The 18,211-nt window shown below is 45.7% G+C and overlaps 1 long non-coding RNA gene across 4 annotated transcripts in view; it reads right to left on the bottom strand.

Annotated features, from left to right (window-relative positions):
• Positions 1 to 18,211, bottom strand: part of LOC116282414 (uncharacterized) — a 61,536-nt gene that overhangs the window by 29,605 nt on the left and 13,720 nt on the right. For 2 of the 4 annotated variants that reach the window (XR_012073722.1, XR_012073742.1), the window contains exon 1: positions 11,773 to 11,934. The exons of the other annotated variants lie outside the window; for them this stretch is intronic. This is a non-coding gene — a long non-coding RNA (uncharacterized lncRNA). Of the gene's footprint in view, positions 1 to 11,772; positions 11,935 to 18,211 lie in introns of those variants that run through there. 4 annotated transcript variants of the gene reach the window in all.

Raw genomic sequence — 18,211 nt, 5'->3', positions numbered from 1 at the left:
GGCCTGTCCTTCCTGCTCCACAGAGGGGTGCCACCTTCTGCCCCAGTGGGATAAAGGGAACTGTATGTTATTCCCTGCTTTGAGCAGGAAGCTGAGAACAGCCTCCATCAGGCAGGAACAAGACACCTCGAGGCTTCCCGTGTTGTACCCTCGCTGTCCCCTCTGGCAGAAGGAGCTGTCATTCCATATGCAATGTCACAGATTCCACTTAACCTCCACGTTGCATGGAACAAGTAGCTTCAAGTGGGAAATAACTCTGGGGAGGGGCCCAGAGCAGGGCCTGGACACACCAGAAATTAACACAACAACGTAAACTGGCTAGACTTCAATTTTTAAAAAATTAAAATTATATTTGATATCTTGTATTAACCTATAATGAAAAAGATTATGAAAACAAATATATATATGTACATGTATGACTGAAACATTATGCTGTACACCAGAAATTGACACTTTAGAAACTGACTATACTTCAATTAAAAAAATTTTTTTTAAAGAGCAGGTCTTAGGGACAGGCACACCTCAGTCTGATGCCGAGCCTAGTCCCTGTGTGACTCTGGGCAAGTTAGTTACTCTCTCAATAAATGGAGTGTACTCATGCATCTCTTGCACTTAGGAGAAACTAAGTGAAATCATGAATTCATATATAAAGGCCCAGGACCTAGTACGCATTCAGTAAACAAAACTTATCGCTATTACCACTCCACCAACCAAGGGGATCTTGAAGAATATCCAAACTTTAGTGTGTATCAGACATCTGAGAAGCTGATTCCCGGGCCCAGGTCCTCTGTCTGACAGGCTTCTAAGTGCCAGGGAAGTTTGTGAAAAAGTCTGTGCATTGCTGGCCTCCCATCCTTCTTGCAGAGCTAGCAAGGCCCCAACGCGTCAGCTCCTGAGGTCACCATCCCAGGTGAGGCCCCGATTGAGTTTGACATCGTCTTTATCCGAGAGCACCCTGACGGGTGCTTTGGTTTTGATTACAGGCAGCCTGGCACCGGGTAGCCGTGGCCTGTTCACCTGAACTGCCGGCACGAGGCGCAGATGCTAATTACACGGGTAAGTACTTGCAGATTTCCCAGGAACAACAAAGATAATTTGTTTGCTGCATGGCTTGTTAGGAGGGAGGCTGGGTTCTGGTGACTGGGTGGCTTGTGGATTAGGCCCGTGGCCTTTCACCTCCTCCTGCCCTTGCCTGCTGGTTCTCCCAGCTGTGCTGATTAGAAGCGGGAGAAATTCAGATCTCCCCCTCACCACCCACCTCAACAGGCTGGAGGAGGTGGGGGGAGGAGAGGGGGATCCAGCTGCGAGGCTAGGCCAGACTGAGGACATCTACAGAGTAGGGGTCTGGGCGGCCCAACCCGACACATGTGGAGACAGGCAGACAAGGAGCAGGAGGCAGGGTGTTTCTCTGCATTTCTCTGCATCTCCCCTGTGGTCACTGACTGCAGTGCCAACACCAGCGGGCTGGCTGAACAGGCAGAGGAGGGATGAGGAGGGGTTATGCCCAAGGGTTGTGGGAGCCAGGGGCATGGAAAGAACTGCAGAGGGACCTTCCTGGGGCCCCCATAAAGAGTGGCAAGAGGGTGGCTGCTGCAGAGAATACCCCTGGTCTTGGCCTTGACTCTTATGGAGCGGGTGGGAGTGACCCTATCCAACTAAGAACAGGTAATTCCAGATCCCTGGGCCTGAAGAGCCTCATGGAAGAGGAAAGTCACCACAAATTAGCCAGAACCCATCTCCCCAAGAGCAATCAAGTGGCCCCATGAGAAGTCGGGCAGCAGGGCTGGAAGAACCACTCTCCTTGCTTCCTTGTGCCTGGGGGGACGAGGAGAATGGGATAATTACTATAATTATTATTAACGTTGGTATCCCTTATACTTTCCTGTGTCTTAATGGGTTTTAGAATATTTAATAGTCACTATTTATCAATGGCCTACTATGTGCCAGACAATGAAATAGGCACTCTGCATATTTGATTAGGCCTATAAGATAGGGGTCATTAGGTCCAGATTACAGATGGAGAACAAGATGCAGAACAAGGATTTGCAGCCAGGGCCCCCTGTCTTCCTCTGGCCTCAGGTGACAAGCTATCCCTTGATGGGCTCCTCCCCCTGGATATCAGGGCATGGTCAGAACAAGAATGCAGGTCTCTCCCATCCAAGCACGTGATTGTCTCAGAGAGGCTGGTGCTCAGAGGAGACTGGGGTAGGGGGATAAGACTGGGGTTGTCCCCCAAGGCAGGTGTGATGATGAGCAGCCTTACAGGGGATTCCAACCTTATTCTGCAATGGTGGAAACTCCATCAGGATAACTTTGCTGTGCTCCAGTGAGAACAGCCCTCATCCTGGGCCTCACACCCCTCCCTCTCTTCCCCTCTCTCTCTCCCTCCCCTAGGCTGTAGGCCACTTTGAAGGAAACTCTGTCTATAGAGGGTGGGAGACTGGTCTCCCCCAGGTGCAGAGGCCAGTCTGGCCTGGGTAACTCCAGGTGGGGGTGGGTACAGGACCTACTTGGCTAGCAAGTAGTTTGTGTGTGTGTGGTGGGGGAGCCGTGGAGGGGGCAGTCGGTAAGTAAAATGACAATGACAACCCTCTGATCACTTGCTCACTGTGATCCCTGGATTTGCTCACCCTGCATCCATTTACATCTTTTCATTCCAGTTTCACTCATCATCATGCCTCTTTATTCCCTTTAAAATTTTTTGAAAAGTTGCTAGTTTGGGAGATTTGTTCAAAGCAAGTCATTCCTGCCCACGGCTACCCCTTGCATCTCTCCACTTCTGTCCTTGGGCCCTAGACGTCACTGCCTCAGCTGTGGAGAAGGGAACTTCCCCCGACATCGTTAGTGCGCCCAAGACAGCCCTGTTTGCACATATCTGTGTGCCTTCCAATTAAAGTGCGTCATTAAACCTCTGGTGAAGTTCATTTCTATTCCTCAATAAGAACTTTCAAATAAATACATTCAGCCATGGAAAGAATCCTTTGAGCCAGCCCATGTCCTAATTTTGGCCTGGGGAATCTGGCCCACAAGTTGCCAGCTGGGAATGTGCAGAGGAGACCTGAGGCCAATTTTGCAGACTTTGTGCAAAGGAGGTGAGCATGCCAGCCTGACCCTGGCCGCTTGGAGGGAGGCAGGGGAGCTCTGGCTCTGCCCAGCCCTGGGGACCTTGGCAGCTGCCAAGGTCTCGGTAGCCCCCGCAGAGGCTGCTCCCCTCCCTCGGGGGCCTGCTGCGGAATGTGGTAACCCCAGGCTGGGCACACGCCATGCTGCTGCCCAGGGCCAACCCTCAGCTGTAGTTTCCATTCTGAGTGACTTGGGAGGAGTGTGCAACACTCTAGGCCCCAGGTCTCCAGGGGAGGCCACATGCCCACTGGGATGCAACCCAATGGAGGCTTGTGCCCAGTCTATCCCCAGTTCTGCGACGTGATAATGTGGGGGTCCTTGCTGCACCTCTCTGAGCCACAGTTGTCTTCAAAGGAAGACATTGCTTGGGTACCTACTATGTTACCCGATTTGCAGTTCTAAATCTTGCCAGCAAACCCACCCCCGTCCCTATTTTACCAATGAGGAGATTGTGGCTCAGAGATTCAGTGACTTGACCAAGACCATATGACTAGTAAGGGAAAGGTCCAGAAACAAAGCCAATACTTTTGACTTAGGGTCCTCTTGAGACCTCAAAGGGAGTCAGTGATGAGCACACCCTAAACCCAAGGTCCTGGCTGCTCCTGAGAAAACAGACAGGGTTCGGAAACTGCAGGAGCTGGCCGCAGACCTCCAGGCCTGGTAGGAGCACCCAGAGCCAGGAACGGGATACCAGACTGTGGGCGAGCAGGCAATAAATGTTCCCAGCTGCAGAGATTCAAGTCACCAGTTCCAAGAGATAGGATCAAACTCTGGCATAACAGAACTAGAATCTGAATCCTGGGTGCTGTCTGAGGGGAGACAAGGCAAGATGGTAGAGTCCTGTACCTATTAGGAAGCATTGCAAATAACAAAAATTTTGACTAACAATGGTTTAATCAAATAAGGGTTTGCTTCTCCCCCTAAGACAAGAAGTTAGAGGTGGGGGGTTGGTGATGTTGATTTAGCTGCTCAAATGGTTCTCTCAAGGATCCAGTTTCTTTCTGTCCTGCCTTTCTGCCACCCTCACTATGCTGGCTTTTTGTCCTCATGCTTGTCCAACCTTATGATTTTAATGTGGCTGCTGCGGCTCCAGGCATTACATCTGCATTCAAAGCACAAAGAAGGAAGGAGACATGGTGCTGATGACATTTTCCCCTTTAATCAGGAAATCAAAGACCTTCAATTCCCAGTCGAAAGACTGAATAAACAGGTTGAAAATGTGAATGAAAGGGAACACTCAAGAGAGAGGAAAGACAGAAGGAATTCAAGGGTGCGGGTATAGCTCAGTGGTAGAGTGTGTGCTTATTAGCATGCATGAGGTCCTGGGTTCAATCCCCAGCACCTCTATTATAAATAAGTAAATAAACCTGATTACCCACCCAACCCCCCAAAAAACACAAGAAACGAAAAACAAGAAGGAAGGAATTCTTCCCAGAGCATCCTCATATCTTTTTTGACAGAATGGAGTCATGTGGCCACTTTTAGCTGCAAAAGAAGCCGGGACGCAGATTATTGGGCTTTTACTGTCTATGGTGAGAGAGTAATAAGAGAGAAGGAGACAGAGAATGGCTACTGAGTTTGCCAACACAGAATCTGCTATAGAATTCTTTTTTTCTTTTCAAAAACTATAAGGTGTTTAACATATATAGTTCACAGAAGGTGCTCAATAAATACTGTCTGTCTGTTGCTACAATTGTTTCTATGTGTCATGCCTCTCAATTAGTTTTAGATGGTCATTCGCTATCCTGTCAGGCAGCAAGTACAGCTATTCACACCAAAGGAAAATCCAAACTAGACTCAACCTTAGGACACTGAGTTTCTACTATATGGTAGACACCATGCTAGTATTTTTTAAAAAGTTAATCCTTTCCACAACCCTTTCAGAAAGCTTTATTATCTACATTTTATCGATTAGGACACCAAGGGGCAAACATTTTAAATAACTAGTTCGAGATTGTACAGCTAACTAAGTTTATCTACTACGTAAATCTGTAACTGTGTAATCTGCCATAGAATTCTAGGTCGTGGCCATGTTGTGGCTTTCAAGGGATAAATCACAGAAGTCTGTCCTGGTCAATGCACCTTTACACATGCTGATTCCTGTTATTGGGACCCCCATCCCATTCCTATACCTCTCATATTTGTATAACAAAGCCTTCAGTGTATTCTGGAACTATACTTTTAGAAGCAATTTGGCAACATGTTTCAAGGGCCATAAAAGCGTTCATAAATTTTGACCCAGTAGTTCCACTTCTGAGAATGTATTTGTTCCAAGGAAATAACCCCAAAGGGGAAAAAAGCCCCTACATGCTCAAAGATGTTCATTACAGCTTTAGAAATGAGAAACAACCTAAAAATCCAACAATAGGGAAATGGGTAATTAAGTCATAGTACACTCACTGAATAGCATATTGCATAGACATTAAAAGTGATCATTATAAATTTTGCTTAGTAATGTAAAAAAAAAAGGCTGTGATATAATGTTACATCAAAAAACAAAACATATCACCATGCATTATTTAGATTACATAGCTGTCTTGGTCAGGTTGGGCTGCTGTAACAAAATACCATAGATGGGGTGGCTTAAACAACTGAAATTTATTTCTTACAGTTCTGGAGACTAGAAGTCCAAGATGAAAGTGCCAGCAGGGTCCATGCCTTGTAAGGGCCCTCTCTGTGGGTTGCAGACCACTGACTCCTCTCTGTGTTCTCATCTGGTCTTCCCTAGGTGTGTGGACACAGAGTTCTGGTGTCTCTTCTTATAAGGGCACTGATCCCACCATGAGTGCCCTAACTTCATGACCTCATCTAAATCTAATTCTCTTCCAAAGGCCCCCATCCCCAAATACTATCAATCACATTAAGTTAGGGCTTCAACATATGAATTTTGGTGGAACACAACTTAGCATATTTAAATATATGTCTGTGAATAAAGAAGACATGGTATATTTATACAATGGAATACTATTCAGCCATTAAAAACCGACAACATAATGCAAGAAGGATGTTCCTGGAGAATGTCATTCTAAGTGAAGTAAACCAGAAAGAGAAAGAAAAATACCATATGAGATCGCTCATATGTGGAATCTAAAAATAAATAAATAAACAAACAAACAAATAAATAAATAAATGTATGTCTGCCTTATGGACAGAGACTGGAAGGGAATTCACAAAAGTATTGGCTTAGGGTGATGGAATTGTGGGGGTGATTGTTTTCCTCTTTACTATCCAAATTTTTGCAATGGCATTATATACTTTTTAACATAATTTGGGGGGAAGGAGGTTAGGATAAAAATGATCCATCTTTCAAGCCTCAACTCAAATGCCACCTCCTCTAGGAAGCCTTTTTTGGTTTTTCCAACCATATTTTTTCTGAAGTTCATTCTTATTTTACTGGACCATGTGCTGTTCTGGGGCTAGGGCCATGAGCAATTCCCCTTTGTTCCTGATCCATGATAGGCCAGGGGTCACAGGTCAAGAACCCAGAAAAGGAGCCCATTGCAGTGGAGACGGTGAAGGGTGAGGGATGTGTGCAGTCAGGACCCAGTGATGGGATCTAAGCAACAGGTCCAGGGCACCAGCAGATGCAGGGCTTGGAAACTAGGGGCATAAACTGTTGGACACTTAGTAAAAGCTGGACTTTCTAGTTATTTTAAATGTATTATTGTTATTATATAAGTAATACATGCATACATACTCACTGTAAAAAAAAAAACCCCTATAGTTTAGATAAAGTACACCTTGGCTCCTACACAGTCCCCCTCCCCAGGGATTGCCAGTTTGCTAAATACCCTTCGAGAAAGTTCTTCCTCATGCACATGGTTTCAAAGTGAGCATCCGTATTTACATATGTAAAGCCAGATTGTCCCGTGTCTTGCTTCTCTCTGGTAACGAGACCTTCTCACTTCAGGATGCAGAGGGCTACCGCATTTGTCTGGACTTCAGAAAACCATGACTAATGTGGATATTCAGAAATGTATTTAGCCCTTTCTCTATTAATGAGCATTTGGGTTGTTCCTGATTGTTCACGTTTCTGGCCCTGCCACCCTGGCGCCATGGCCGGGCCTCTTTATGCACGTGGAGCATTTCTCCGGGCAGAGATATGGACTTGCTGTGATGGAGAGTCCCTGGCCATCCAAATTTCCACAGGCACTGCCAGATCCTTCTACAAACACTGTGACAAATTCCATTCTTACCAGCAGTGAAGAGGGGTTTGTTGCCCTTGAATTCCTGCGAACAGTAGCTATTATGAATCTTTAAAATTTTACAGATCTGGTGGGTGAAAAATGTTAGCTCAGTGTTGTATGACTTGCATTTCCTTGATGACTACTGAGGCTGAGTTGTTGTCATTGTTACCGGCCATCTGCGGCTCCTCAGAGGTGAACTGTCTGTTCTGAACTATCACTTGGTCTTTCTTTCAAGTGGTTTATCTTTCACTTACTATTTGTAGGAAATCATTATATATCCTGAATATTAATCCTGTTCGTTTGCACATGTTGCTGATACCTTCTTCCTGTCTGTTACTTGTCTTTTAACAATATTTATGGTTTCTTTTGTCATACCGCAGTTTTGGATTTGGATGGAATCAACATTAGTAATCTTTTCCTTTATGGTTTCTGTGTTTTATGTCTTGCTAAAGAAAGCCTTTCCTACCCCCAAGTTATAAACAAATTCTCTTATATTTTCTTTTAATAGTTTCATAGCTTTGTTTTTTTACACTTGGCTCTCTAATCCATCTGGAATGTATTTAGCGGATGGCATGAAGCAGGAATCAACTTCGTGTTTTTTCACAAGGATAGCCAGTTGTCTCTACACAAGTTTTTCAAGAGTTCATCCTTCCTGTACTGCTTCTAAATGCTACTTTGTCGTATACAGAAGTCCTCTTTATACAAGAACCCTTTTAAAACTCCTGTCCTGTGACCTTGATCCACTCGTCTTGTTCTGTGCCAGCACACCACCATCTTAATTAGTATAGCATGGTGGTGTTTTATAATCTGATAGGGCAAGTTCCCCTTCTTTGTACTTCTTCAAACATTTCTTGGCTGTCCCAACACAGTTATTATTCCAGGTTAGTTTTAGAATGGGCTTGTTAAATTTCACACCCGCATACACACACCCTGTTGCAATTCTGATTGGCATTATGTTGAATTTATAGAATTCTGCAGGCAGAAGCCATATCTTCAACAGCATCAAGTGTTCTCACCCAAGGGCTCTGTGTTTACTTAGGGCTTCTCTTCTGTCTCAGGCCTGACTCTGAAGCCAACTCTACCCCTTACTAGCTCTGGGATCTAGGGTGGGGCTCAGCCTCTCTGAGCCCTGGCTCCTTCGTTATCTCTGATGTAGGAATAGCACATCCTTTCCCTGACTGACGGAGGGTTAAACCAGAGCAAGTGTGTGAAAGCACCAGATGCCGAGCTCCCAGAGGGCAGGCCTCTGCCTCATGTAACCCCACAATCAGGACAGTCAGCTGTCTGAACAGCCCCAGGGAAAGGGAAGCACGCACTGCTTTCATTCAGGCAGATTCAGAGGGTGAAGGGTGGGAATGGGCCCATCACTGTGTGAAGTACTTTACACATGTTACCTCATTTGTCCTCAAAACAAGCCTGCGAGGTAGTCCTATCATCCCCTTTTTACAGCTGAGAAAAATGAGACTGTGACATGTCTGCACTCGGATGCAAGGCTCTAATAAACGACAGCCTATGCCCTCTGTCAGGCCTAGTTGGGAAGCCAGTGGAGGCCTCTCCTGCTTATAAAGCTGGAGCTTCTAGATGGTCTGCTGCTCTCCTGTCTTAAGTCTAATGAACCTAGGGCAGATTAGCCCCAAGATATCACATGAGCATTCGGCACTTAGCACAGGGTCTTGCGCATATCAGGAGCTTGTTGAATTAGATCAGGACCAAGGCCAAATGCCATAAGGTGAATGCTACAGATAGTACAGTAATTGCTAGACAAGCTCAGAGGAAGAAAAGGGCCCAGTGGACTAGGGAAATCAAAGAAAGCTTCCAGGTGGCCGTGAGATGGGAACTTGGCCCTGAAAGATGGAGAGGATTCAGACAAACATAAGAGACAGAGCATTCTAGAATCTGAGTTAGTATGGCCAAACAGGTGAGCCAGCTGGCTGGACAGGCAGTGAGTGTGAACAGAGAAAGGCATTTCTTGATGACTGAAGGCTTGGCTGGGCGCGGAGTCTCCAGGCTGCAGCAAGGCTGGAAGGCCAGAAGGTCATGGACCTGGTGTCTTCTAGGCCCATCTAGCTTAGCTTCCCACAGTGTCCTAAGGTTAAGCTTCACTTTCCATGAGCAGCTCTCACAGCCAGTTGCCATGGCACCAAAACACACAGACCAGCTGTGGGAAGTTGGCTGGGAGGGGCAGGAAGGGGCTGCTTTCCTCATGCTCTTTGCCCGCCCCACACTGCAGCCTGACCGTGTCTCTTCACTCTGACTTTGTCTCCCCACTGCATGCATCAGTGCGCATATGTGTGAGCATCTATGTTGTGATGCTCTATATGTGAGCGCATATGTGTTGGCCCTTAGATGAGTGCCTCAGCCTCTCTGAACTCAGGAGATAAGTTTCCAGGTATGTGGGCATATATCTGGAGGGAACTCTAAATTGAAAAGATACATGCACCCCAATGTTCATAGCAGCACTATATATAATAGCCAAGACATGGAAGCAACCTAAATGTCCATCAACAGATGACTGGACAAAGAAGCTCTGGTATATTTATACACTGGAATACTACTCAGCCATAAAAAAGAATAAAATAATGCCATTTGCAGCAACATGGATGGACCTTGAGATCATCATTTTATGTGAAGCAAGTCAGAAAGAGAAGGAAAAATGCCATATGATATCACTCATATGTGTAATCTAAAAAAAAAAAGAAAAGAAAAAAGAGGACAGTAAAGAACTCATCCACAAAACAGAAACAGACTTGCAGACGTAGTGAACAGTCTTATGGTTACCAGGGGAAAGGGGATGGGAAGGGATAAATTTGGGTGTTTGAGATTTGTAAATGTTAACCACTATGTAAAAAAATAAATAAAAACAATTTTTTTCTGTATAGCACAGGGAACTATATTCAATATCTTGTGATAACCTTTAATGAAAAAGAATATTAAAACAAATACATATATATATATATATATATATATATATATATATATATATATATATATATATGACTGGGACATTATGATGTACACCAGAAATTGACACATTATAACTGACTATACTTCAATTTAAAAAAAAGTTTCCAGGTATGCACATACTCTTCTGGTTACGGGGTGGTCCGTCTTGCTCCCACTGGAGACAGAAACAGCCTCATGGTGTGGCCACTGTTAACCCCTTCATGCACTCCAAAAGGAAAAGAGAAGAGGAACAACCCAGTATGTGCCAGGTTCTCTGTTGACAGGATGCCAGGTTGACTTTGGGGCTTTAAAAAACCAAAGCACATTAGTTCAGGTCCTCTGAGAAGCCAGACCCCAAGAAGGGATTAGACATGCAAGAGATTTATTTGCTGAAACATCTGTGAAAGAAAAAGGGAAGTGATCCAGAGGAGCACAGAACCATCAGTCTGTAATGTGGGTCTGACCCCTGTGAAGGGGAGATGGAGGGAAGGTGGGTAGGATGGGTAGAGTCTCAGTGTAGTTCTAAGGAGGTTTCAGGAAATTTGTGAGCTAAAGTCATTCTCAGAGGAGGCCAGCATCTCTCAGGAATTGGCTTGTCTTAGGACCTCTGCCCTGCTCACTATTCTGCAGAAGGAGCAGCCCACAAGAAGTGTGGTCCCAGACCAGTGCACAACAGCAGTGACAACCCTTGGCCAATTACACTCCCTGCAGTAGGAGATCTGAGCAGTGCATTTTCATGGCTGCCACCCAAGGCACCTATTTGATAGCCCAAGAAAGGCTAGATATTAAGGTAAAGACAAGTTTGGGCAGACCTTACTGTGAGGCACCTCTGCTTACTACCTGTGTGATCTCAGTTAGGATTTTCACTAACATGACTTTCAATTTTCATACAAAATGGGGTAACAGAACCTTTCCATGGGTTGCTAAGAAGATAATTTAGCACATGAAAACCCCTCCTCCACCTCCAATGGGTAAAAACTAGATGGAGCTGATTGGTTGAGAGCTTGGGTCAAAGGCCCAAAGGAGGAAGCTCTTTCCTTTTTCCAAGGGGAAAGTCGAGAGATTAGAAGACTGAGAAACATGGATAAAAAGAAAGCGCCCTGAGGCCTACTCAAGGTAGACGTAGATGTGGTATGGTTACTTGAAAGGAAAAGTACAGATTGTTTTGCACCACCTGGATTTAAGTGCTTCCTAATCTCATAAAAATGTATAGGTCCTACAATTATCTCAAAAAATGTTGTGAATAAAAATTTATTCACAAAATTTATCAGTTAAGAATGTCTTCAGCTTCAAATATCAGAAAACTTAACTAATGGTGTGGGGGAGAGTATAGGTCTGTGGTAAGGCATGTGCCTAGCACACACGAGGTCCTACATTCAATCCCCAGCACCTCCATTATAAACAAACAAGCAAACAAATAAACAAACCTAATTACTTCCCCCCACCAAAAAAAATTAAAGAAACAAAGAAGAAGAAATCTCAACTAATTGTGACTTAAGCCGTAAAATCACTTAATTACCTCATATAATAAGAAGCTTGAAGGTAGGTGGAATCTGGGGTCAGTTTAGTTTCTCAATAACACCTGGTTGCTGGATCCATGTCTCCATATGTCTCTTGGCCTTTGCCTCATGATCACAAGATGGATGCCATAGCTCCAAACATCACACCCTCATACAATAGAATCCCAAACTAGAGGAAAGAGAAAGGTATAAAAGGGGGTATGTACCTCTCATTTTTCCTTTTCAGGGAGAAAAACCTTTCCCAGAGGCCCCCTGAAGACTTGTCCCCTTTGTCTCATTGACCAGAACCAGACCACTCCTCAACCAACCACTGGCAAATTTATTGCTAGGCACATGGCTGCTTGAGCAAGATCAAGGTCTGTTAGCAAAGAAGACTGCAGGAATGTTTCTTGAGAAGGCAACAAGAGCATCTTCCACAGGAAGAATTTCTGAAAACAGGATGAATTTTTCCATCCTCTGAGCATAGCTAAGGGGTTGCACAAGTACATAAACCCATACAGTGTAGTGGGAACAACAATAAATAATGTATAAGACACAGGAGTCAGACTAAGAAAGAAATCCATTCAATCCATGAAGGGTGGAGGTTCAGAATAGTGGACATAGTCCATTATAGTGGAGCTGACAGACTCTTTGTCCTGAGGGTGGGAACAGGTCAGAGAAACTCACAGAATCTATGTCTGAACAGAGTGCTGCCAGATGAGTAGGAGTTCACTAGGCAAACTGTTTGGGAGATGAGCAGACTCACCCATGAAAAGCTATGTTTGTGCAGGTGAACAAATGGTTCAGTATTCTGAAAGGCTGAAGTTAGATGAGGCCATGCAGGGGCCAGGAATTGGATAATGAGGAGCTATTGAAAAGTTTTAAGCAGGAGATTGGCTTAAATAAATATTCACTTTTAAATGATTATAACATGACAACATGAAGGAATCTCAAAAACACTTTGCCAAGCAAAAGAGTACAAACTATATGATTTCATTTATGTGGAGTTCTACAGAATAGGCAAAACTAATCTATGATGAAGATGCCAGAGCAGTAATTGCCCATGGGAATGGGGATTGACTAAAAAGGATCATGAGGAACATTAAGGGATGATGGAAATATTCTAAATCTTCACTGCAGTGGTGGTTACATGGATGCAATATAGTTATTAAAATTTATCAAATTGTATACTTAAAATATGTGCTTCTTTGTATGCAAATTATACCTCAAATTTTTTTTAAGTATTGGTAAAAAGTATCCTGGTGAGTGGATTGTAGAAGAATCCAGAGGTGAGGAACCAGGGAGAATACTGCAGGCATAATCCCAGAAGAAGATCCCTCAGCCTGAATTGAGGCAGGATGTGGCAGCAGAGGAGGGACTGGGCTGGAGAAGGAAAAAGGCTATTTGAGGCACTGGATTTGGGAGGGAAGTGGGAGGGAAAGAGGACTCAAGTTGACTTCTGGCTTCCAGCTGGGATGAATGGCATCAGAAACTGAGACAGAGACTCTAAGGGGAGGAGGTACAGGTTGAGAGGAAGAAGAAATGAGCTCAGACATGGACACATTGAGTTTGTGATGGAGATGTTCTTTGGGATATTGAACATGTGGATCCAGACCTCAGGAAAGAGAAACGGGCTGGAGAGACGCTGGCTCTCAAATGTACGGAGCTAGATGGGTCATCCAAGGGGAAAAAACTGAGTGGGAAGAGGTGGGCAGAGGTAGGAGGGGAGAGAGCCTTGGGGAGTACCAACAGCTCAGTACTGGTCAGAAAAAAAGATTCCGGCTCAGGAAACTACAAAGGAAAGGTAAAACATAAGAGAAGCGCTGGGGTGGAGGGTGTCGTCCCAGAGGCTAGAGGAAGGAAGGAGGTCAAGAAGGGGAGAGTGGTCGGTTGTGTTAAATGCTTCCAAGATGTCAGAAAGGCTGAGAGAGATTGTGGATAGATCCGAGACCCACACATACGGGTAAAGAGGCTGCATTCAAACTCACATCTCCTAAGTCTAGAACCAGTGCTTTCTACCCTGTGATTCAGTGGGCTGCAAAGGAACATGAAAAACGCAGGAGACTCTGCAAAGGCCCTTCCTCATTTTTTCATCAAGCTTCCAAGTTTAAATAAATTATAGTTCAACTGAACAGTGAAGTACGACATAGCTGTTTAAAATAATGAGGCAGACTGATCTGCACTTCTGAAAGACGCCCACTTTGCTGACTGCATGTCTTGTTAAAGGAAATTACACCTCTGGGAGGATATTTGCCAAAATGTCAACAAGGTTAATGCTGAACAGTGGGATTATGTGTGATTTTTTAAACTATTTTTAAACTTTTGCTAATCTGTATTTTCTAGTTTTTCTAGACATAGAAAATTTAATCTAGAGTATAGAGGAGGCGTATATGGATCCTGGGGGAGCAGAGAAGATCCCTGCCTTGGGGGAGTTCAAGAATGGGTCATGGAGTTCCTCCTGTCACAGTCATTAAGAAAGAAAAGGGATGAGGGCCCGAGCCTCCTCCCTGGGGTGAAGGGACACTGGTTGGCCAGGTTGGATGAAGAAAGTCTTCACTGAGAAGCCACATTTGGAGATGACAGTAGATGACCGGGAGCACTGGGACCTTCTGTGGAGGCCGTGAAAGAGGCCTTGGCAGGATCATCTTGACATGATTCATCCAGACCAGTGGAGGGTTGGGAAGACCATGGGCCTTCCTGGAGTCTGGGGGCTCAGCTTGCCCCACTTAGCCCTCTCTGCCCCTGCATATCCTGTTCTGCCTGGAATGCCTTTCCACATCCCTCTTTCTGGCAAACACCTACCTAACTTTAAAGACTCTGCTCAAGTGCAGCTTCCTTGGAGAAGCCTCCTTCAGGACAGAGCACATCACTCATTCACCACTGTCTTCATGCCTTGCAATTGCCACCTTTTATGTAATTAACCTGATTTCAGGTCTGCTACCTTACTAGCTGGTGTTCTCCCCCAGGCTATTATCAACCTGACTTTCAGGAAGACTCATCGATCCTGTGAGCCCACAGCTGCCAGGGCCCCAAACAAAATCAGAGGTTCTAGAGGAAATGAGGGACTCCAAGAATGAGCAAATGGGCCTGGGCATGGAGAGAGCCTGCCACAGTAACCAAACACTCCTGGTGAGTGTCCCCATCCACACTCTAGTGTGGGCACCAGTGACCAGACCCAGGTGCTACTTCCCTCCCAGGTGGGAGGGACGAATATATGTCCTGGGGAGCAGAGGCTGACTAGGTGTGACAGTCACACACTAAAGTCACTGGAGAAGGAAGGGAGTCTTGAGAAAGGAGACCACCACCTGAGAGAAAGGAAGAAAAGCAGAAACTGAAACAAGATTCAGAAACTGGCCTTTTCTAAAAGCTTTCAGCACCAAGCTTTGGGAACCAAGTTGAAAAGCACAAACGCTGAGTTTAAGAACCAAAGGCACTCTCCAAGGAGAATAGGACATTTCCACATAAGGCAACAAAATTAGGAGAAGAGAATGAAACTCTCCTGATGCATAAAACAGCTAAAAGGGACCCAGAGATTACTTGTTAGTTATGCAGAAAGCTTCTCCAAGAACTAAAATGATAATGGCTGTGCCAAAGAGAGTGGAAAGCAGGCCAGGTTACGAAGGAGGAGTACATACAGAAAATCACAAAAGGCTGTGGAGATAAAATCAGAAGAGTCGTTCAGAAAAAGAAATGAGATATAACTTGTACAAGGCAGCAAAAGAATGAGAAAAACATTTTCTGACTCTAACAGGCCAACAAAGGGGGATAAGGAGACTGCTGGCTCGTTTTGAGTTGGGGAGAGAGAGCCTATAAGCAATGACACTAAAAAGCAGAGGCTTTTAGTTTTTTCTTAGCCTAAAAAGGTCAGCTGTGATCTGAACGCTGAAAGAGGCACCGCATGGGATCATGAGAAGGCAGGAAGCCAAGCGGGAACGAGGGAGGAACTTGTGTATTCACATCCACGGTCCTGATGACTTACATGCTTAGGTACTTAAGGAATTGGCCCAAGGTGGAATCAGATCACTAGCTCTCACGCTGGGGGGATTTATGGGGAACTGGTGAGGGACCTGGAGACAGGAGGGAGACCCAGGCAGCATGTCCCTGCCTCTCTTTAAACCTGGGGGAAAGCAGATGCCTCTGGAAGTGTTGGGCCCATCAACCGAGCTGCTATAATAGAAAACTACTGGGACACGTCGTCAAAAAATCAATCTGCAAACACTAGGTCATAGGGAATTAGGTAATAACTAGTACTGCTTTCCAAAGAACACATTCTGTCAGAGTAATCCAATTTCCTTCCAGGACAAAATGATGGGCCTGGTAAATCAGGAACGGCAAGAGACACATAATCTTCCTTAACTTAAAGAGCACAGCATTTAATTTCATCTTCCATGAGAAGTCTCAGAAGAAAAACTAGGGAAATGGGGTCTATGGTTGGCCTTTCTCAGGTTGGGCAAATAAAGAGGTTGAAAGATTAACCCAAAGAGCAGTTCTTTACATTCTATGTAGTGTGGATGGTTTCAAATGGGCAGAGGTAGGGGTGGGCAGCATAATGTGTTGGTGGAAGCAGGTAACAGAAGTGTTAGGGGAGATGAGAGGGGTAGTGGTAGTGGTGGTGGAGGTGGTGATGGCAGTGGTGGAAATGGTGATGGTGGTGGTACTAGTGATAAAAGTAGTGATCCTGTGAAGGTGATGATGGTAATGGTAGAGGAGTTGGAGTTGATGATGGCAGTGGAGATGGAAGTGATGGCTGTGGTAGATGTGGTGGCTATGAATGTAGGGATGGTGGTGGAGGTGGCGGTCATGTTGAGATGGTGATGGAAATGTTAATAGTGGTAGAGGTGGAGTTGGTGGTTATAGTGGAGATGATGGTGATGTGTGATGGAGATGTTGATAGTGATGGGTGTGACGGTGGTTGTGGTTATGGTGATAAAGATAGAGGTGGTGGCTGTGGTGGAGATGGAGACAGTGATAATGATAGAGATGGTACTGGTGATAAAGGTAGTGATACTAGTGGAGGTGGTGATGGTAGAGGTGACAACAGTGGTGGAGATGGAGGTCATGATCAAGGTGGAGATGATGGGGATGAGTGACAGAGATGTTGAAAATGGTGGGTGTGGAGGTGGTGGTGGTTATAGTGGTAGAGACAGAGGTGGTGGTTGTGTTGGAGATGGAGGTGGTGACAGTGGTAGAAATGGAGACAGCGGTAATGGTGGAGGTAGAGGTGGTGGTTGTGATAGAGGTGTTGGTACCAGTGATGGTGAAAACATAAACAGTGATAGTGGTAGAAATGGAAACAGTGACAGATGTGGTGGTCATGGCGGTCATAGACTTAGACATGGTAAATCTAGGTTTCACAGCCATCCTTTTGGACATCTATGATGGACACCCACACTAGCTTCTTCTTTCCACATCTTTGCTGAGAGAAGTGGGCAAAAGACTTTAAGCCATTTGGGGCCATTTCTGACCACCTCACCACTATCCTGTTAGTTCTGGGGCAATGAACCCCTTCTCTGCCCAGATGGGCTGGGTGGCTGTGAACCCCAAGAGACCTGTGTGAGGGGAGGATATCTCCCAGTCCAAAGGGGTGGGCACAGTCTGAGAGTCTCCCCAGCCAAGGAGAGGGAAAGGCTCCCAGAGCCAAGTGGAGACAGGCTGTCCGTGCTCAAGAGCCCCTGTTAGCTGAAGGCTATTCCCAGCTTGGGCAGTTATGCAGGCTGGGACCTGGGGAGGCCTTTTGCGGGTTCTGGTTTTTACACCTCTCTCCAGCCTGGGTTCTGTTACTGCAGCCCAAGGACGAGGGGAAGGGAAGGGTGGGCTAAAAGCTTCCCTCCACCTTGGTTTCCGCCAGGATGTGGCTGTTTTGTTGAGCGGACATAAAACTAAAACGCCCCCCAGGTGTGTGGGCCAGTGCGTCTCAGGAGCTCTAAGGGTGGGAGAGAGGTGGGTTGCTGGAGCCCGCAGTAGGCTTTGTGAAGTGTGTGGTAGAAGAGGGGGTTGCCAGCTTGGGCTGAAAACATTCCTGAGGCTGGGAACTCAGCTCCAAGTTGAAGAATTCTTGCCCACTTCCTTGCTGTCTGCACAGTCCCAACTGGCTGTGTGACTAGGGGAGAGGTTCTTAAACCAATTTGGGCCTCATGATGTTCCCTTGCATCCTAGAGAGTTGGATGAGACAGTCTCTGAGGTCCTCCAGCTATAGGTCCAGTCTCGTCAAAGTACTTCACACCCCAGCTCTGTCCATAAGCCCACCACACCCAGCCCGCTTCAACCATCCTCTCTGCCTATAGGACCAGCACCCTCACCTGCAATGGCCTTGGTTCAAGGCCCAGTCTCAAAGCTAGTTCAGCTACAAAGCCCACCTGTGCTTGGCAGGCAGAAGTGACTTCTTCCTCCACTAGACTCCCATAGCCTTTGTCTACCCTCTGGATTGAACTGTCAGACAGGAAGGTGCCAGATTCGGTG

This window comes from Vicugna pacos, chromosome 1, assembly GCF_048564905.1.
Source record: "Vicugna pacos chromosome 1, VicPac4, whole genome shotgun sequence".
NCBI classification, from domain to species: Eukaryota; Metazoa; Chordata; class Mammalia; order Artiodactyla; family Camelidae; genus Vicugna; species Vicugna pacos.
This window is presented reverse-complemented; position numbering and strand designations above follow the sequence as displayed.